This window comes from Onychostoma macrolepis, chromosome 18 (genome assembly GCF_012432095.1).
Source record: "Onychostoma macrolepis isolate SWU-2019 chromosome 18, ASM1243209v1, whole genome shotgun sequence".
Lineage (NCBI taxonomy): Eukaryota > Metazoa > Chordata > Actinopteri > Cypriniformes > Cyprinidae > Onychostoma > Onychostoma macrolepis.
Window position 1 is genome coordinate 13996679 of NC_081172.1, and position 19174 is coordinate 14015852.

General features: G+C 39.0%; 1 long non-coding RNA gene across 1 annotated transcript in view; it reads right to left on the reverse strand.

Annotated features, from left to right (window-relative positions):
* Positions 1-649: 649 nt before the first annotated feature.
* The window catches only part of LOC131523929 (uncharacterized), a 32019-nt gene continuing 13494 nt past the window's right edge, over positions 650-19174 (reverse strand). Inside the window, exons 2-4 of the long non-coding RNA XR_009266883.1 lie at positions 3562-3722; positions 3004-3071; positions 650-1172 (exon numbers count right to left, since the gene is read on the reverse strand). This is a non-coding gene — a long non-coding RNA (uncharacterized LOC131523929). The remainder of the gene's footprint in view (positions 1173-3003; positions 3072-3561; positions 3723-19174) is intronic.

The following is a 19174-nucleotide window of genomic DNA, read 5'->3' on the forward strand; positions in this document are numbered from 1 at the left end:
TATTAAAATTGAAAACTATTCAGTGAAAACTATCCGACTAATCTGATCTACTTCTCAGATTACAGTCTGACAATTGTGAATGACAAGAAAAAAATGACAGACAAGCATGAATCCTTTTTATAAATCCAATTTTATATTTGGAGCCAAATATTTTCCTTTTTTTTTTTCTTTTTTTTTTTATGTTCCCCAGTTAAGACCAGGCCATTTACCATAAAAAAAAGGGGACGAACGTGCTTACCCAGCATGGCAATGCCTCTAATGGATTGCTTTCCATCAGGGGCCGTCTGTGCAACCAGCTGAGGTGTTAATGTAAATACAACAGATCATTTGTGAGCTAACGTGTTTTAAGCTTTAGTCCCCAAAAAGTGTGACTGGCAGGTGGGGAAATATGGACAGAATAATTAGATGGTGTTGTCACATGTTCTTGATTTCTACAGCAAGGGAGAGCAAGGGAAATGTTTTTTTTTTTTTTTTCTAGCAGAATGGTCTCTCTATTTCTCTCTCAGTTAAGTGTTTTAGACTTATCACTTCGCTTAATGTCTGTTCTTTGCCTTTGCTAAAAGGAAATTCGAAATAGTTACCAAGGATGGAAAATCACTTCTAATGTTACTCAAAAGTGACTTTGGAAATTGCTTTTGTGATGTGAACTGTCATACTCAGGAAGATCTGATTTAATGTAATAATTTGAACAGTGAATTTTGTTCTGTTTAAAGTCATGGAGGTATCTCTTTAAAATATCATACAGTTATAATTACATTTTATTCCTGCATTCCCATTTTTGGCACAGATAAACAGAGAAAGAGGGAGAAAAAAATCATATTAATCAAACTAAAATTTGTCCCCATTAATAGTTTGTGATACCGCATATTGGCTTCGAGTCAGAATCAGTTGTGAGACAGATTTCCCATGAGCCTTTGCAAAGCTTAACCAGCAGCCCCTCCTTCGTAAAACAGAGTTAGCACCTAGTTTCGCTGGTCTGCCTCAAGGCTGTCCAGAGAGTCAGCATGCCCCTCCGCTTCCCCCCTCTCCTAGCCCCAAAGCAAGGCCATTGGAGGGACCTGCTGCCGCAGGCAAATCCGGGAGAGAATGAATGAGGCAGATGGCTCAGGAATGGAAAAGACATATCTTAGAGGTACTGTATGGCGCGTAGCTTCCATTACATTTCCCATTTCCTGCATATAAGAAACAGACATAATTATTCTTCAGGGGTGAGATAAATACACCTTTCATCAAAGCCATGCACTTTTCACTTCTACCCTCTGAATGAATTACGCAACTTGGCAACAAAGAATTATTCGCATTTAACTGCTGGTATACAAGCCCCTTTTCGAAAGCGAGCCACAGGGTATTGTAGCGCAGCCCACCTCGATCACTTTCCCCACATTGCCACAATAAATAGCGAGCGTGTGATCGAGTTCACGGTCATTTTTAAACGGGCATGTATGCATGTCAAAACAAATCCTTTTTCTGCGAATCGCTCTTCGAACACAATGCTGCACCTTTACGCAACCCTCGTTGCCTTTGTCTTCTGTTCAGGTGAGGTTTTGTTGTGTCTACACGTGAACTGTGCCTTCTCTCTGTCAGTCAACAGCAAGAAGTGATCTGGCGATTTTTAATGCCCCTGGCCCATCTGGGAGAAGGACCCTTTTCATTCCACATACTTGGCTGCCTGTCGCCTCACCATAATGGCCCCGTTCAACAAGCTCAGAGGCAATAGCCAATTAAATACCTTGAAGGGGGACACTCAGAGGCCCCCGCGTGAAAGGCTTCAGGTGTGAAACGCTTGTTTTTGAGAGTGCTGCAAATGTATGGCAGCTTTCAAGTTTGCCTGTGCCCCCCTGGCTAGCCCTCACAGCCTGAGCCCACAGCCCCTCTCGTGGGGAGCCAGAGGAGCAGTGCTGGGTGATGGGCTGACGAAGGCCACTTAAGTGCAATTTTCTATTCACTGGTCCAACCTGTGTTCTCTGCATTTTTGTCCTTCTTTTTTTCCCCTGCTGATGCCTGGTGAGCACACACAGAGCCTCAGATGATGCAGACAATAGCTTTTTAGCACACAACAGAGTGATAAGGAGAAAGGGAGAGGCAGACAGAGGACAGATACGGATGGGGCTGTGAGTGCCGAGGAGAGGCAAGGCGGCATGGAGGCAAGGCTAGTTGGGTGGGGGTAGGTTAGTCGGGGTTGGTCAGGCTACAAAAGGAGGGTTGGATTGTTTGCTAATGATGGCCATTTCTGACCAGAGCTTGACAAGTTCAAGGACTACTCCAAAAACATTCCCAAGCCCTGTGAAGCGCCAAATGCGCTTGCCGCCATGGAATCCTGAGAGAGCTTTTGCATGAGAAAATGAGCTGGAAATTTGTGCATCTAAAAAGGCCATGAAAAAATGATTGACTGAGTTTATTTTTAGGGGCACTTTTAAGAAAAATGGTTCTAAACAGTACCAAATTAGGGTTTTCTTCTGCTTCTAACAATATTAAAACTCTTTTTGGTGCTAAACCTTTTTTTATGTTTAAAGAGCATGCTTGGAATGTGCTAAATTGGACCTTAAAGGTATAAATAAACTTTTAAATAATACTTTATTTTCATTATTAGTAGTATATTTGTACATTTATATGATTAATATTAGTATTACTAATACAAATCATAATATTACTAGTATTTTTATATATTATTTATTTGTATGATTTTTTTACCTGTCTATATGCCTGATCTAAAAATATCTTGAAGCCTCTATTTAAATAATAACATTTTTAAATTTTTAAATAATAAAAAAACATGTGGTACTTAACAATTGTTAGGTACTTTTATTTATTTATTCTATTTTATTTTTATTGACGTGAAATTGTACCAAAAATGACTCATTAACAGTTATTAACCGAATACAAATGACAATTGGACATGAATAAAATACATAAACAGCTAAATAAAACAAAATAGTACCAGAAATTAAGACCAATTTCCAGTGAAACAATATGGATCATAAATTAAATATCTGTGTTACCTACTTAATGGGGAAGAGGAGAGAAGTATCCTTGACTGAACAGAGCTGGTCAAACTTACATGTTCTGTTAAACTAAAAAGAGAAAAAGACATGATTGGTAGGAAACCGGTTACATTTTGTTAAAGTTAGAAAGACATTAACATGGTTGAGCTCCAGAAAATCAGTAGGCTAATGAGGTGGCTTTGACAGTCACAGATTTGAAAAACCCTGAACCCTAACACACAGAACTATTTTAGTGTTCATCAGGCTTGTATGGTTCCAAACAGAACTGTTAATACATGTAAAGAACCATCTTTTTTTAGAGTGCGCGATAAAGATATAAACTGCTATCGACTAGCTGTGCGTTACTTAAAAGCATAGAAATACATTAACACTACTCTTCTTTACATATTTAGAGCTGCGATCGTCGAGGTGGAACATTAGAGGCACTCTATTGAAAAAGGGAGGGGAAGAAGATGAGGGGATATTAATCTTATTAGGATTGTGTATCTGCGCTGTGTCAGGTGAAAAGGCAAACGAATGGCCCGCTGTTTATCTGAGTTTAGCTGTGTGGTTTACTCACCACTTGCCCAGGGAACATATTGCCTCTAATAAATTGGTTAAGTCAGTGTGCAGTGATGGTAATGAAGTTAAGGAGACTGAGCTCCGGTGTAGTCACTCCTGTACACCGCCGCACCCCCACCGGTGCCCCTCCTTTTATCAGCCCCAGATTGGGAGAGTGTCCTGATAAGACAAAGGGGAGAGAAATCAAAATAAATGGAGTCTATTAAAAGCAGCAATGCATCAACTGCTTGATAAAGTGATTAATAAACAGGCCAAGATAGTGATTGATTAAAGTATTTAATCAAACTGTTAAACAGCCACTATTTGCAATGGTGCATACACTCAACAAAAAGTATGTTTTTAAGTTTTTTTTCCTTTTTTTTCTTGGGGTGGGGGGGTTCTTTTGTCTCTTTGTGATTTCTCTCTGTCTCTCCATTTCTTTTCTTTTTTGACAAAAATTAACCTTTATGTAATTGGAGGTATTAGTAAAGGTGAAATCACTTCACTTATATTTTTTCATTAATAATTCAAACCAAAAGCCGCATATATACCAATTATTTAAATTCCCCCATCAGTTTCTTTAAGAATATTTCTAGTCTGCTCTTTGAATCCATTCTTTTCTTATCTTCTACACTTTACCATAATTTCTCCTCATTAATATGCACATGAAATGCATTGTGGGAGACCACCTGCAATTATAGACCATTTTCCTCCTCCTGTACAGTGGCAATTGACAATCTTAGCATTCGTACGCCAAACACTTTTCAGTCATTGACAGAATCATATACAGTTAAAAGAGCGTAAGTAGCCTGTGAAAGGGCAGCAGCAACACTTGTAAGATTTAAATGTCATTCATGCTCACTAATGCAACGACAAACACAATCTGAGGAGTGATTGATGTGTTCAGCTGTTCAGAGTTCACATTTGATGTACATGGCATTAAAAGCTATGCACTTGTAGATAAGACGCAAATCTCTTCAAGTTTAAAATGTTTCATTCCATTTACTTAAGACTATTGTTATTTGAATGAATACCAATAACAAAAAGAAGAATCTTAAATGAAATTAAACTTTCTAAACATACATAGGACCATATTACTTAGTAATTTGTTTTAATGCCAATTAATGCCAATCGTCGTAGTGAAAAATCAAATAAAACATTCAAAACTTTATGTGACTGCAAATATTAATTAATTAGCTTCTTAGCTTCTAATAAAATTATTATTGTTTAATATTATTATTAATATAATACTATCTATTATTATTATTAACACAATTTTTATTATTTTTTAATAATAATAATAATAATAATAGTCAGATTAATAAAAAATATAAAGTTATAAAACATATACACAATAAAACTAAATTTGTTTCCATAAAAAAAAAAGTTTAAAACAGATTCCTCGCTAAACTGACTATTTATGATACTACACAGATCTGACTGCTGGATAAGTTTAAGAATGCAGAATTGATTCTGTCATCTCCCTGACACACAGAAATGACTATTCCATGCCCTGTAAATCACCTTTAAATTTGATATATTTAATATTTTCAGTGTAGGACAATGTTCAGCTTTTCAGTGCATCCAATAAAACAGAAGTTCCTAGTCTAAAACAGAACATGCTCATAATAGTCTAACGTAGTTCCCCTGTGGGCCTACAGATTAGATTATACTGTGTGAAGTTTCCAACAAATTCAATATTCCTATCCACATTATGGATTTGAGCTGAAAGCATCCATCTCATTTTCAGAAGATTGAGACAATGCTGAACAGAGAGACCGTCCTGCCTTGTTATTATCCCTCTGGACACCCTCTAGACTAGAGCATGCAGGGTAAAAGGCAAATACAAAGGATAGAGAAATGGACGCCAATGACTACTCTGAGCTATGCAGGTGGTCACGGCTAAAACACTGTTTTGAGCTGTTTTTCAAAGTTTGCAATGATCACTTTGCACTTACGCATGTGCATGAATGCATCGTTTCACCCCCTGAGCGGCTCGTCAACCACCTACATGCTGTCTACAGAGGTACTCGTCACAATCCATTGGTTTCTTATGGACCCCACACCTGCGAGTTTCCTATTAAAGTCCTGTTCTCTGGCTGGGGGGTGAGTGTGATAATGCAGGGAGATGAGGTGAGGTGTGCAGAGAACAGGTAACAGCAGGCCTGGAGTCAATTCTCACATACGCCCTCACAGGAACGACACAAGGCTTCAGCTTTAACTACGGACATTGACAGGCCCTCACCCTACAACTCCAGCTCTGCCAGGAAAGTGCCAGGCACTGCACAAATGCCATGGTGGCTTTGTGATGTGGGCTAATTTCACCGTCATCCATGCCAAGGTCGCCATCTGCAAACCCGCATTCCCATTTGAGCAAGGGTGCCAGATAATAACTCTTGGCTGCCAGAGGTGAAATGGTGCTTGGTAAGTCAAGCTAGACAGTTTCAAAGAGAGGTGGTAGACATAACACAGCATGTATATATATACACACACACACACACACACACATACGGTGAAAATGACTCAGAGATATCTAGAAATACTGTTTTGTTTTTCTATCTTTATGAACTTATGCTATATAAGTGCTGGATTTATCAAAACTAGGCAACCATGTTCTTTTTAAAGGAATATTCAGAGTTGGAAACTGTCTTAATTCTCTTACCTATTGTGACATATATTCAGTGTCGTTTGCTGATTTACAATAATCTCGTGTGAGTGGCAGGTTGCTGGAAAGAAAGGATTATTGTCCTGCCTTCGTGCCGATGCACACGTCATGAGAGATGAGATGTTTATGCAGGGGGAAGAGGAAGTTAATGTTTTTGATGAAATATCACAAGGGCACATGAATTTAAAATACTAATAATAATTAATGGTAATACTTTACAATAAACTTCCTTTAACAAAGTTAATGCTTTAACTAACATTAACAATGACCTATACATTTTTTATAGTATTTATGAATGTTTGTTAATGTTACTTAATAAAATATTCTAAATAACAGATAAAAGTTTTTATTTTAAAAATGTATTATCACATGTGGAAATAAACATCAACTATGATTAATTCATGCTTTAGAATTTTTTATTGTTAGTTCACATTAACTAATGAAGTTAACTAAGGAAGCTTATTTTTAAGAGTTACCAAAATAATGATATGCACAAATAAGTCATTTATAATAAAACATTACTTTAAAAAGAAAGAAAGAAAGAAAGAAAGAAAGAAGAAAGAAAGAATTGACAATTTTGATTTCATGGTGACTTCATTGTGAATCTGGCAAAATGCTGATATCACCAAAATAATTTTGATTAGTCTCTTGAAAAATAGATTAAAAGAGGTTATGGCACTTACAGTGGAGGTAAATGGGGACAGTTTTTAAAAGCATTTACATTACATTACATTTATATTGTATAAGCTGTAAAGTCGTTCTCATCATTTTTACGGTCATTCATTTGTTGCATTATCATGACAACTGTTTTAAAATGGGATTAACTTTACACATAAAAGGTTAGTACAGTAAGTGATATTTTTAAGATGTGAATATGCATATTGCATGGTAACATTTTATTTATTTATTTATTTTTTAAATGCATGTTGCTTACATCTTGTGGCTATACTGTTGAAACATTTTGACATTTATTGATTATTTAGATTTAGTTATTTCTTTCTTTCTTTTTTGAGGAACAAGTAAAAAATAACTTTTGGGGCTAATCAACTATGCCAAAAGTGCTGTCAATTGAGCTTGAATTAAAGCAGGAATATTCCTTTAATGGTTCATTCAAACAAAAAAAACATCACATGTCATAATATCAAGTGCCAGCTCATTTGATTATGACAAGAAATGAATGTAAGTCAACTGAAAGAGGAGAACAGACTTGTTAATTATGTAAATAGAGCAAAGTGAGGAGCCCGGTAGGTTACGGGAGCTCTGTCATTTCGAGCGGGTATGGCGGAGTGTGATAGTGCTGCAGTCTGGCGAGAAACCCTTGATATAATGACAGGTCAATTTGACTGGCTTTGTGATCTGGACCCTAGCAGGTCTGTTCTTACTCCCCCCTGGACTTTGATTTCTCCTTTGTTCTAGCGGTCTCCTTTCTGACATCTCCCAAGAATGAGAGATGCCACACAACCGTGACCCCTTTCGCACCCCAGTGACGACCTTTGGCTCCTGCGAAGCTGACCTGTGACCCCAGACCTGACAGCTTGATTAATTGCAGAATGTTTATGATTTATGAGTATCTTCTCTGCATGATTAATGGGGCAACAGGTGGCACTGCCACGCAGCAAAAGGGGAAATATTGCAAAAGAGGGGCCAGACAATGTAAGGGATTGTGCAGAGGAAAAGCGTTTTGTCTGAAAATGGCTCCCACCTTGGTGGAACCATACATCATCTTGACTTTTCTGAATGTGGCTGGTCTGTGGTTATCAGTGGCATTGCTTCTTGAAAGGCTTCTCTTAAAGGTCCTCTGCAGATTGATGCATACTAAAGAGTCACATGCATTAATCTTTGTAAACTCTTTGTGGAGTTCAAAAGGAAACATAAAAACAGTTGGCTGGGGAAACAGAGGGGAAGTAACCCATGCCAAAATTTGTGCCTGAGTCAGGATACTTCTTTCAGTGAAGGAATCCTCAGATAAGGGGTGACTTATTTAACTGGTCATTGTCCCGGATGCCTATGTAGCTGTGAATAGCGCCCCGTAGCAGCCCCAAAGACCCAGCGTTGTCAGCCAAGTCACAGGGCCACATCAAAGTGTCCATTCAAAGCTAGAGGCCTGCTTGTTCAATGACCTGACAGGTTAGCAAGATAAGTCTGGTTTTGGGCAAGACACTTAGCGCACAACAGGACCAAAGGTCTAGCACAGGTGACAAACTGACACAGCCGCTGAGGAGGTCATACGTGACACTGGTTACTTCCGCACGGGGCAGGTTGATTGGAGAGAATAACTGGGTATCTGGTAGCAGTCCCTCTGCGGCGAGCCCGTGTCAGTCTCACTGTCCGAAGTGAAAGCGCATGGGGAGAGGTGGCTTTCATCTTGACATGTACCAGCCTTGACCCCACACTTCAGCGCTGACAGCTGACGAGAGATTGATGCTGCCATTTGGCCAGCATCAGTGTTCAGACCGGTCACCTTAAAGAAAATGAAATATTGACCCGTACACACAAGAGAACCGGTGGCTGTGTACACGGGGCCAAGAAAAAAATTAATGGAAAAAACAAGCTACATTGCCAAGTTTGACACATCCTTTCTTTTTATTTGGACTTAAGTGTTCAGGTTTTACCAAAGAAGCCAATTTTCGGTATCTTCTTTAATTTGAATAATTTCCTCTTCACTCATTTAATCACTTCGTAACATGCACAGTGACCCAAAAGTATTTGAAGTTTTTATTTATTTATTTTAAAGAAATTAATACTTTTATTCAGCAAGGATGCAATAAAGATCAGAAGTGACAGTAAAAAAGACAGTAAAAATGATCTTTCAAATAAATGCTGTTCTTTTAAACTTTCTGTTCTTCGGAGAATCCTGAAAATCCTAATTTCTGAAGACAAATAACGGGCGCAGAAAATTCAGCTTTGCCATCACATGAATAAATTGCATTTTAAAATATATTAAAATAGAAATAAGTTGTTTTGAATTGTAATAATATTTCACAATATCACTGTTTTTACTGTAGCTTTGAGCAAATAAATGCAGCCTCTGTGAGCATAAGAGATTTCTTTCTTTCAAAAAAAATTAATAAATACTGACCCCAAACTTTTGAACGGTAGTGCAAGTCATTATTAAAATGTCTAAATGCCATTGCATCATAAACAAAATATCAAACCAGGAAGAATCTGCAAAGAAACCCTGTTAAATTAACATCACTTTTCTCATTATTTTTATGTATGTTTTTAAGTTTGACTTCAATGTCCAAATACTTTTCAGGGCCCCAGCAGTAGCTTCATGTCGTGCTCCTTTCCCAAACGATTACAGATAAATGCAATTCCAGATATTTGCTGTTGTTCTCCATGAGTGAAAATTAATTATCTGGGTGTCACAGAGGTTAATTTTGGTCGGGGACCTTTCGATTGAGAGGACACAACAGTGCTTACACCTCCACGGGCCCCCGATGACCCAGGCGCTGAACTGTGACATAGACAGTGACAGTACTGTGGAACGTGGTCTTCGCCTTCATCGCTCTGCCTCAAGTGGGCCTGGACATCGTCCAGCTGGGGAACCCAGGCAAGCACAGCACCTAGTCTGAGCCCGCCGCATAAGCTGCCCACCTCTATTTTCCAGACCCACTGAGAGGGTGTGGATGGCCCTCTATTCCTCCACTCCCCCACCCCCGGTGCCACAGACACCCAGCTCTACCCACCGCTGGCTGGCCCATATGTTTGGGCTGCACACAAGGTGGTTTCTCGGATACTGTGGTTGCTAATTATAAATTTAATTTGCATTTTAATTAGAATGGTGGAAAATTAAAGCCTGCCAGCTGGAGAATTTCAAAAAGCTTTCTCTCCCTCGCTCTCTGTCTTTCTTACTCTCTCAATAGCTTCAATTTGAGAAAGTGTGTTCTGCTCTGTGTGATATTTATTTTTTTCAGGGCTTTCACTCTTCTCACTATATCTCTCTTGCACAAACAGTCTCATAAGTATTCGTATTCTTATTTTATTCATTAAAACGGGTTAACCAGGTTTCCATGCAGGCCCTCTCATTAATCAAAAGGTATTCCTTTCATACTGAAATACGTGAGCCCTCTGTTTAAATCACTTAACCTACTATCAGCGCTAGTTCAAAAGAAACACTGGCATCACTGTAGTTACTAACATGGTATATTTGATATGATTCTGACGCACAATGTTCACTAAATTAATCACTCTTTGATTTGAGTGTTTCACACTATTGTCATGACTGTTTGTGCAAAATCAGACAATAAAAATCAATCAAATGATGTAAATCGATTCACAAAACTAAAATTAAAACTCTAATGAATAATATCTACATGTGTGGCCTGTTCATCCTTGGGGTTTCTGTCATTATTTTCCAATCTCCTTAATTTATCCTGCTCTCTGTTCTTTCCTGCCACTATCATTCTCATTCTCCCTCTCGCCTCCCCTGGGTGTCCTTGCTCAATAATTGTCATTAATTGATTGACAGTCCTGATAGACCCAACTAACCCCAGCCCTGCTAAAATGTCTATTTTTTTTTTTTTAAATGAGAGCTTGTACATCCAATGACCTTGTCAGGTTGTCAAGCATCAGCCAATCATACGACTCAGATGAATGAATCCTATCCAGAATACATCTCTCTCCCTCTCCAAGATCCTGTACATCGCAATTCTGCACTGAATGACATTGACAACAATAGTAGAATAGACAGAAGGTGCACATGACAAACTTTGAAAAACACTGATTAATTTTAGAGGTTGAAAACAGCACTGGCCTTTCATATCTGTTGAAATACAACAACCACAGTAGGATTATTTGGCAACTGAATTAAAATCTTTTTTTAATAATATCTTGCAGAAAAACGTCAGGCAAAGCACATAAACTCTTCTATTCCACCCACTTTTTTGAGAGAAAATTATATCAACTGAAGAGGTGTGTGAGAATGTGACAGCGAAATTTGGGCTCTTTCAGTTCACTTAACTTTACAGGAACAAAAGGACCATTTTTTTCAAGGCCAATTTTCAGCCAAAGCTAAAATAAAAACAAAACAGTGTTCTGCATTTGGTGTATCTTGCAAACCTTGGCATGTTTCAATATATCCAATCATGTGAAAAAGAGCAGCCACTGCTAGCTTTGCGGTTTATGATGCAGATGAACATAAAATTCTAAAAAAGCCATTATGCACTGATGGTTATTGTGGCTGACACACTTTCCACTGCTACATGTGTTAAGTAAATGTAATGTATTGACGTGCTTCCAGGGTGTTTTGGTTTGGTAGTCTGCCAGCCTCGCTTTTGCACCTCTTTGTAGGCTTAGTTTGATCCGGTGTGAATAACATTTAGACACACACACACACACACACACACACACACATGCTCTCATTAGCATTCATTGGGCGGGCGGCAAAACAACTCACCCTCTCTGCTCTGAAGGTGGCATTTGGCAAGGCCCAAATACACCTGGCGAAACTCGAAACCTTCCCCCTCCCACCTCATGACATTCATCACTGTTACCTTTTTATTCGCAGTCAAGTGTGTTAGTTTTCAGCACCGTTGTCACATTATTTCAACCGCTGGACAGCCATTGTATCTGTTTACCATTACTTGAAACAATCAATTTAGATTTTTTTTACTTTAAATATTTTCAACCAAATTAAAATAAGTAAATTAATATAGTATTGAATGATATATTATTTTTATGCATTTATTTAATTTGACGTTTCAGCACAAGCTTGACAAAAAACTAAAATAATGAGATAAAATGACATTGTCAAAGTGAAAGTCAATTGCTCTCTTTTACCTAACAGCTCCCAGTCAAACTGGCACGAGGAAGCCCCTCCTCCACAGGGTGGGCATCCATCCACACGGACCTAGAGCAACAGTGGCTATGTGTAAAGGCTTGGCAGAAGCTGTGCACACAATCTCCAGATCCTTGTGCGGACTGCTGTGTCTGTCACCCTCCATCACAATCTCTCAGTCTCAGGAGTTAAGACACATCCATTCTGTTACTCTATCACAACCACCTCTGATCAGTTCCCTCCAATCTGTTTCCAGCACGCTGCTCTCGTCAAAACTGGTGTCGCTGTGCGTCGGCCCTAGTGTCAAAGTCAACACAGGCTATGGGAGATTACATACAGGTGTTATTCAGCGAGCAGGAAATAAACATCGGAAACTTCAACTTAAAGTTATCGCAGCAGCTATGTGACGTTTTAGTGCGTGTGATGCACAAAGGAATGGTGTTAATGGATATGCCTAGCCGTAGACGCAATTCAGTCCATTATGACTGAGAAACAGGACATAGGAGAAAAAAAGGGGAGTGTTTAACATGCTTTTTGAAGCCCTCACAAATCCTCTGAAAACGGCCTTCTGGAAGAGAATGTCTGTCTTGGTGGTTGGCAACTAATGGAGATTCGTATTTTAGTTGATCTTCTTCCATTGTCAAATATTTGAGTCTATGAAGTAGTGAGATGAGGTGCAAAGAAGATATTTGAAAGGATTTTAACTAATTTAAGCAATTACATGCTTAACTGGACCAAGATAATCTGCCATCCTTAGCTTACTGTGTGCCTTTTCTTTCACTACCTGCTTCACACTCCCTCTTTCTTTCTCTCTCTCTCCCCCCACCTCACTTTCTCTCATCTCTCACTCACTTTTCTTTTTTCCTTTTAACAAGAGGGGAGGCTTAGAGACGCAGGATTTAAAGCACAAAAGCTTCTCACTGAATAGAGCAAAAGCAGCAGAGAAATTAATTGCCGCTAACAAACAGCATGACTGCTTACAGCCAGTCTGTGCCACTCCGTTACCTACCCAAAATGGAAGGGTGGGAGAGGTCTGGCGGGCCGGGTAGGGGGTCAAGGCAATATGTTTTAGGGCATACTTGATCTAAGGTGATTTATGTTATCAAAACATATGCCGGGAGGCGCGGGTTTACACGCCTCATCTGGAGAAAGGAAGCTCATTACCATTTTTATTGTGTTGGAGGACACTGGCCGGCTAAACAACTTGCAGTGATGCGGCAAAATTATGTTATTTCATTGTATTTTTCAGGTGTTTAACACCACGCGGCTTGATTAAAAAGTTGGTCAAGCTATAAATATTTACACGCCCTGTGCTTTCAAGCAAAACCTTCTGCCATAACATTACTTTACGTAATCTTAAAGCACATTGAGTTTAAAATATTCCCATTATTCTGCTTAAAAAGCTTGAAAATTGAACACAGATGTCAGGTTTACAGTGATACTTTTATCTCACAATAATCCGAATCCAATAGCTATTGGTATTCCCTCCGCTCTGTGTTCTTCTGGCCCCCGTCCCGTGCAGGTCTGCCTCATATGCCAATTAGTGTGACCAGGGCATCTGACCACTGCACTGTGCTTAGCATACAGCCGCCCACATCCCACTGTCTGACCCCACCGTTGACCTGATGTCATATAGAAGCCAGGAGGAACTTCTCCCCTCTGCATAATTCTGCGTTCTGCTTACTACAGGATCTCAGCTGCTGCTGTGTTGTTTGCGCATGAGGTCACTGTGTATAGTCCATAATCAAGATACTTCCTGGTCTTATATGGGAAGGATTGAAGGGTATCTGATTTTTTCTCTCTCTCTCTGTCTATGACTCACATTGCCACAGCTTGCCACACTCTCACAATTTCACATTTTCACAAATCATAAATTGACTCCCAAGGCTTCTCTGCCTGTAACAGTTAGTCATCTGTAAAGTGGTGCATTGGAGAGCGTTCACACAGACATTTGCCGTTGCAGTGGTGAATTTGTCGTGTTTGTGTATGTGCAAGCATGTTTTTTTTCTTCTTTCTTTCCAGGAGGAGTGTGGTGCATTTGCCCTAATTCTGTTCCCTGCTTGCTTCCACTCCCACATGTCACGGTGCAGTCTGCCACCGCCGGCGTGGTATCTATCATCCAGCACAACCGTCATCGAGCCGGACAAAAGGCGGGCTGGAGCGGGCTCAAAGCCATTTGCATTTTTGCATCTCATTTTGCTCATAATTACGTGGCAGCGTAAGCAGCTCTCCCCCATTATCTCGCCTAACATTATCAGTGACGTCTGAAACGCACGTTTAAATGTCAATTATTGACTACAAAGAAGGACTGACCTTTGAGAGAGCACGTTCTCTCTCGCTCTCCTTCCCTCTCTCTTTCTCGCTCCAGGTTTGTGTCTCCTTTTCTTTATTGCTGGTGCTAATGATACCGTGCTCTCTTTTTTCTTTTTCATTTAAACCCCAGTTGTTATTGCCATACAAGTTTTTAATCACATGATTAGTGAACCCACACACTGTGGTCCGTCCTTGTCTTAAATTAATGCTGATTTGTGTATATCTCCACCAAAGTGTACTAAATGCAGCAACGTGGAACCGTCCTGTTCTACTAAGACAGTCTATTATTTTATCAGTTTACAATACCTTGTATCTGAGAATGTACTTGTATACTGATAAAGAATAGAAATATATTATATAAAGATATGTAAACAATATATATAAATGACACTCTAAGAAGAAAAAAAACTGTGTACTGTACACTGTCTGAAAAATAAAATGCGTAAAAACATGCAAGGTAAAAAAAAAATTACTAATACATTAACATCAATGCACAAATCACTAACTAAAAATCATAGAACTCCCCATTTTGTAAGATGTGATCCAGTACTGTTAAGTTACAGTTAAATGCACATCACAGTTCCACTGAAATTTTATATAGACATAAGAATAATACTTTGCAATCATATCTAGAGTGACAAATCAAGAAGTATTCACCGCAGTTCTCAAATGCGTCTCTACTGTAGATAACATCCAGTAGTCTGTCTATTCTGGTTCTGCTTGGTTTTCCATTGCATATCATGTTAATGTGAAAGAAATTCAATGAGTTTCCAATATCTCCATCTTCATTAAATATTTAGTATTTTTGCCATGTTTATGTTAGTGTTACAGCCCAACAAGGTATGTTTCATTGGCAGTTTCCTGATGAAACTACAATGTGTCTAGCATGTAGTTGGTGGATTTTTATTTGAAAGATTGGTCACATTTTATTTTAAGGTCCAAATCTCGCCATTAACAAAGCAGTAACTACGACTTAATAAACTTCTTATTTGCTGCTTATTAATAGTTAGTAAGGTAGTTGTTATGTTTAGGTACTGGGTAGGATTAAGGATGTAGAATATGGCCATGCAGAATATGTGCTTTATAATTACTAATAAACTTCCAATATGTAAATAATAGGCATGCTAATGAGCAAGAACTGGTCCCTATATTAAAGTGTTACCGAACGATTCTGTCTTTTATAACCTAATGCACATTTCTATCACATGAGACTCCAGATTAAGCTATAGTTTTGCTCCTTATAAGTAAATCAAAGGAGAAAAATTATATAGTAGTCTAAATGACATGATAATTCTGTTCAATTTAATGAAGAGTGTAATGATTTTCATTCACGCTGTCGACTGCAGAGCTGGCACATCTCAGAAATGTGCCCCGTAGCAATGCTAACACGTGTTTATTATACCATTTTATCTCTATTACAGAGGTGCTTTCGCCTAGGTTTGCTATTAACAGGCTAAAATGTTACAAAATGGACACCACTGCGCCGAAATCAGGAGTAAATTAGCTAAGAAGTGACAGCCAGTGGTGCTAAAGGAGTTTAACAAACAACTAGCTCATTCTAATTAATGGAGACACAACCTGACAGAATACATTTACATTTGATTGGACCTGTTGCAAAATGAGAGGCTCCTTATTAGGCTTCCTCTTACTGAGGATGACATTAATTGCAGTTTTATTCCAGGGCTGTTAGCTTCTGTCATTTGAACAAATTCTTTGCACTTTCCCTGTGCATTATTACTGCACTATCCAGACACGGAAAATCAAATAAATCACTTAAGCGATCTTATTAATTAAGTCAAAATAAGAATGCTGGAGTTAATGTATTCCCTAGAAATACCCTGGGACCGACAACTTCAACTGATATTTTACTGGGTAAAGATATATACGCTGTACCCAGTAATTTTAATTGCACCATCACACCCATGTTTTCCTCAATAAAGAATTATATTTCTTTCCTTCAACTATCAGAGTGGCATAACAACTCTTTATTTTTGTACCCGTTTCCAGGTATGTTTCGACTTGTCTTATAGCAAAGTCTGAAGCAGTTACTAATACACCTCTTAATCTTAATCTTAAAATGTTAATAAGCACACAAAGTCAAATACATGGTACCTCATATAATTACAATGAAAACACGGGATGCAAATGTCTTTTGAAACAGTGATCTGCTCCTAAAGATGCTATGATAAACTAAATGCATTAAAAATCAGTACAGAAAAGTATAATTTGCAAATAGCTACCAAAACACAAGAAGACAACAACTAGCTACACATTTTCGAATTAGCATCCTGTGTCTTTAAACCCTGACCCTGAGAATTGCTACTCTGAAGCTTCACAGATGACAGCAAATGCCCCCACCCAGTCTCCCAGGACCAACACTTGATCCACAGTTCCTGCAATCTTTCCCTCCCCTTTTTGGCCTTTGGGCATGTGAAGACCCCAAGCCAGCCGTGCTTATCTGACCCTAACCTTGGCGTATGGCAACCTTGACCTGCACCTCACCCCTTTCCCATCCTTAGAGCTACATCTGTTCCTGCCTCCCTGGGACACCCAAGTGGTTTGCTGGATTGAAACATCACCTTGAGGTTCCATTTGTTTTCTCTGGAGAGGTCAGCTCTGGGTCGTCATTAGGACTGAACTTGATCCTTCTCAACATGAAGAGAGATCAGTGGGTCGGTACAGAGTGGACACAGGGAGTCATGGGGCTAACGAGCAGTTATAGAGTACAGTTGTGCTGAATTTCAGATAGCAAAGCAAGCTAACTAATTGCTAAATGTGCATACTAACATAGAAAAATAGCAGAGTAAATATTACTTGCTATTGTGCAACGCAAAAGAAGCGTGATTGTGTTTCCCTCTATAGGATGTGGTTACCTAAACCAAAGCCATTTGAATCATAATTGTCAAGATGCAAATCTCTTCCAATTATCCTCATTGTCACCATTTTTATCCACCTATTAAAATGTCATAGAGTACCTACAGCCTGCAGCAACAACAATACTTTTCAAGGGAAATAATGCATACATTATCCCGGGCTTTTCAGTGCAGTTGAGCTTGCTGTCATTTTGCCGCCGGTGGCTTGTCCCGATACGATAGCTTGATTGTGATGCCCTTTATTATTTTGTCGAGTGTTGCAGCAGTTCTGTGATTCCTCTGACCTTTTCATGAGTTTCATCCCCTTTTTTTCCCCTGGAACAGAAACCTAAGTCCATGCCACATGGTAATACCACAGAGTTAATATTAATGAGCAACACAAGGAATGTCAGCCTGTAATGGATATTAAATTAGAGAGAACGGCCATTGATTGTTAACTGTGCATGTTCAGAGACCACTGCCTCAGGCGGGATGCCATCCATTTTGTGGCTGGTATTTTGATAAATCATAAAAGACTGAGTACAGGTCATCCCCCACAACCCTCTGCTCCCAACCCCTGCCAAGCAGATCAAATTCAAGCGAAAGCATCACTAAAGAAAGATGGCTTTCACACACAGTGTGCTTGTATGGGAAATGAATAAATACGCAGAAAGGCCTAAAGCGGTATCATGTTCACTAAGTACTTTCAAATGTACTTTCGTTCTCTATTTCAATCCCATGGTAGCATGTAGCCTCCAAGGGAAGGGACAGGGTAAAGGTTAGAACTACAGAGCATCAGAACTTGACACAGGGCTTCGCTCTCTCTGTCTTTCTCTTTTTCATTGTCTCATCTCCTTTTCCATATTCGCTTTTTCACTTTAAAGGGAAAGTTCACCCAGTAATTAAAATTCTGTCAGTTTTTACCCACCCTCATGTCTTTCAAACCAGAACACAGAAGATATCGTTTTGGACACCACTGTCTTTCATTGTATTGAAAACTGCTGAGGCACTTTAGAAAATATCTTGTTTTGTGTAACTTAGAACAAAGGAATTCATACAGGCTTGGTTGGAACAACATAAGCATGAATAAATGATGATAGAATATTATAATTTTTGTTGGGGGGGGGGGGGGGCTATAACTGTAACACATTTTGGTAACACCAAACTGTTGTAATCTTTGTCTTTGTGTTGTAATTTACCCACTTGTCAAGTTATCCAAAATGCATGGAATTAATTGTTTTTATCCACTAGTTCTATATTTTGGTATTTATATGCTTTTTTGAATATTGCTTCCTTTGTATATAATAATACCAGAAAGGACAAAGAAAAAGAATAATAATAATAAAAAGAATCAGATAATGGCTACCCCCATCAGATTAGCTTTCATAGACATCAAGCACACATGTATTTCTTGTAATAATAATCTTTACCAATAGTGACACGGGCTTGCTCAATGCGCATCTACCTCAAAGCCATATATGAAACTCCGATGCTTTATGCATTCTATAATCCTGCACCTTAAAAGGTCCACTGACATTTTTTTTCAGAGGGATTGAATATGCTCTCCCCCTCTCCATAGAGGGGCCTTGGTATTTGTATGGCCGATGCGACCTTTCTCTCTGGCCTCTTAGATTAGGTGCACAACATGGAAAATTGTGCTTCTGCTGCAGTCCATAAATCATACTGGCCATCTTTTCCTTTCCCTTTAAAGAGGTATGTAAATACCAGTGTACTGGCTAGGTAAACAAGACTAACCCCTGCACAAATGGCTCGAAAATTGAAGAAAAGCACCTTATTTTTCAGCTGAAATTGCTTTTGAAGCCCCGCTCTGGCGCATGGGATGGAGCAGGCCGGGAATGATTTGTGCTTGTTGTTTTTTTTTGTGTGTGTGTGTGTCTGAGTGAGTGTATGTGTTTGTGGAGAAGGGGGGATAGAAAATGGGCTGATGATAACCACACTCAACACAGCTCCTGGGCTGCCGGAGTTCTTACAATGATCAAAGATATCATTGTTGTATATTATT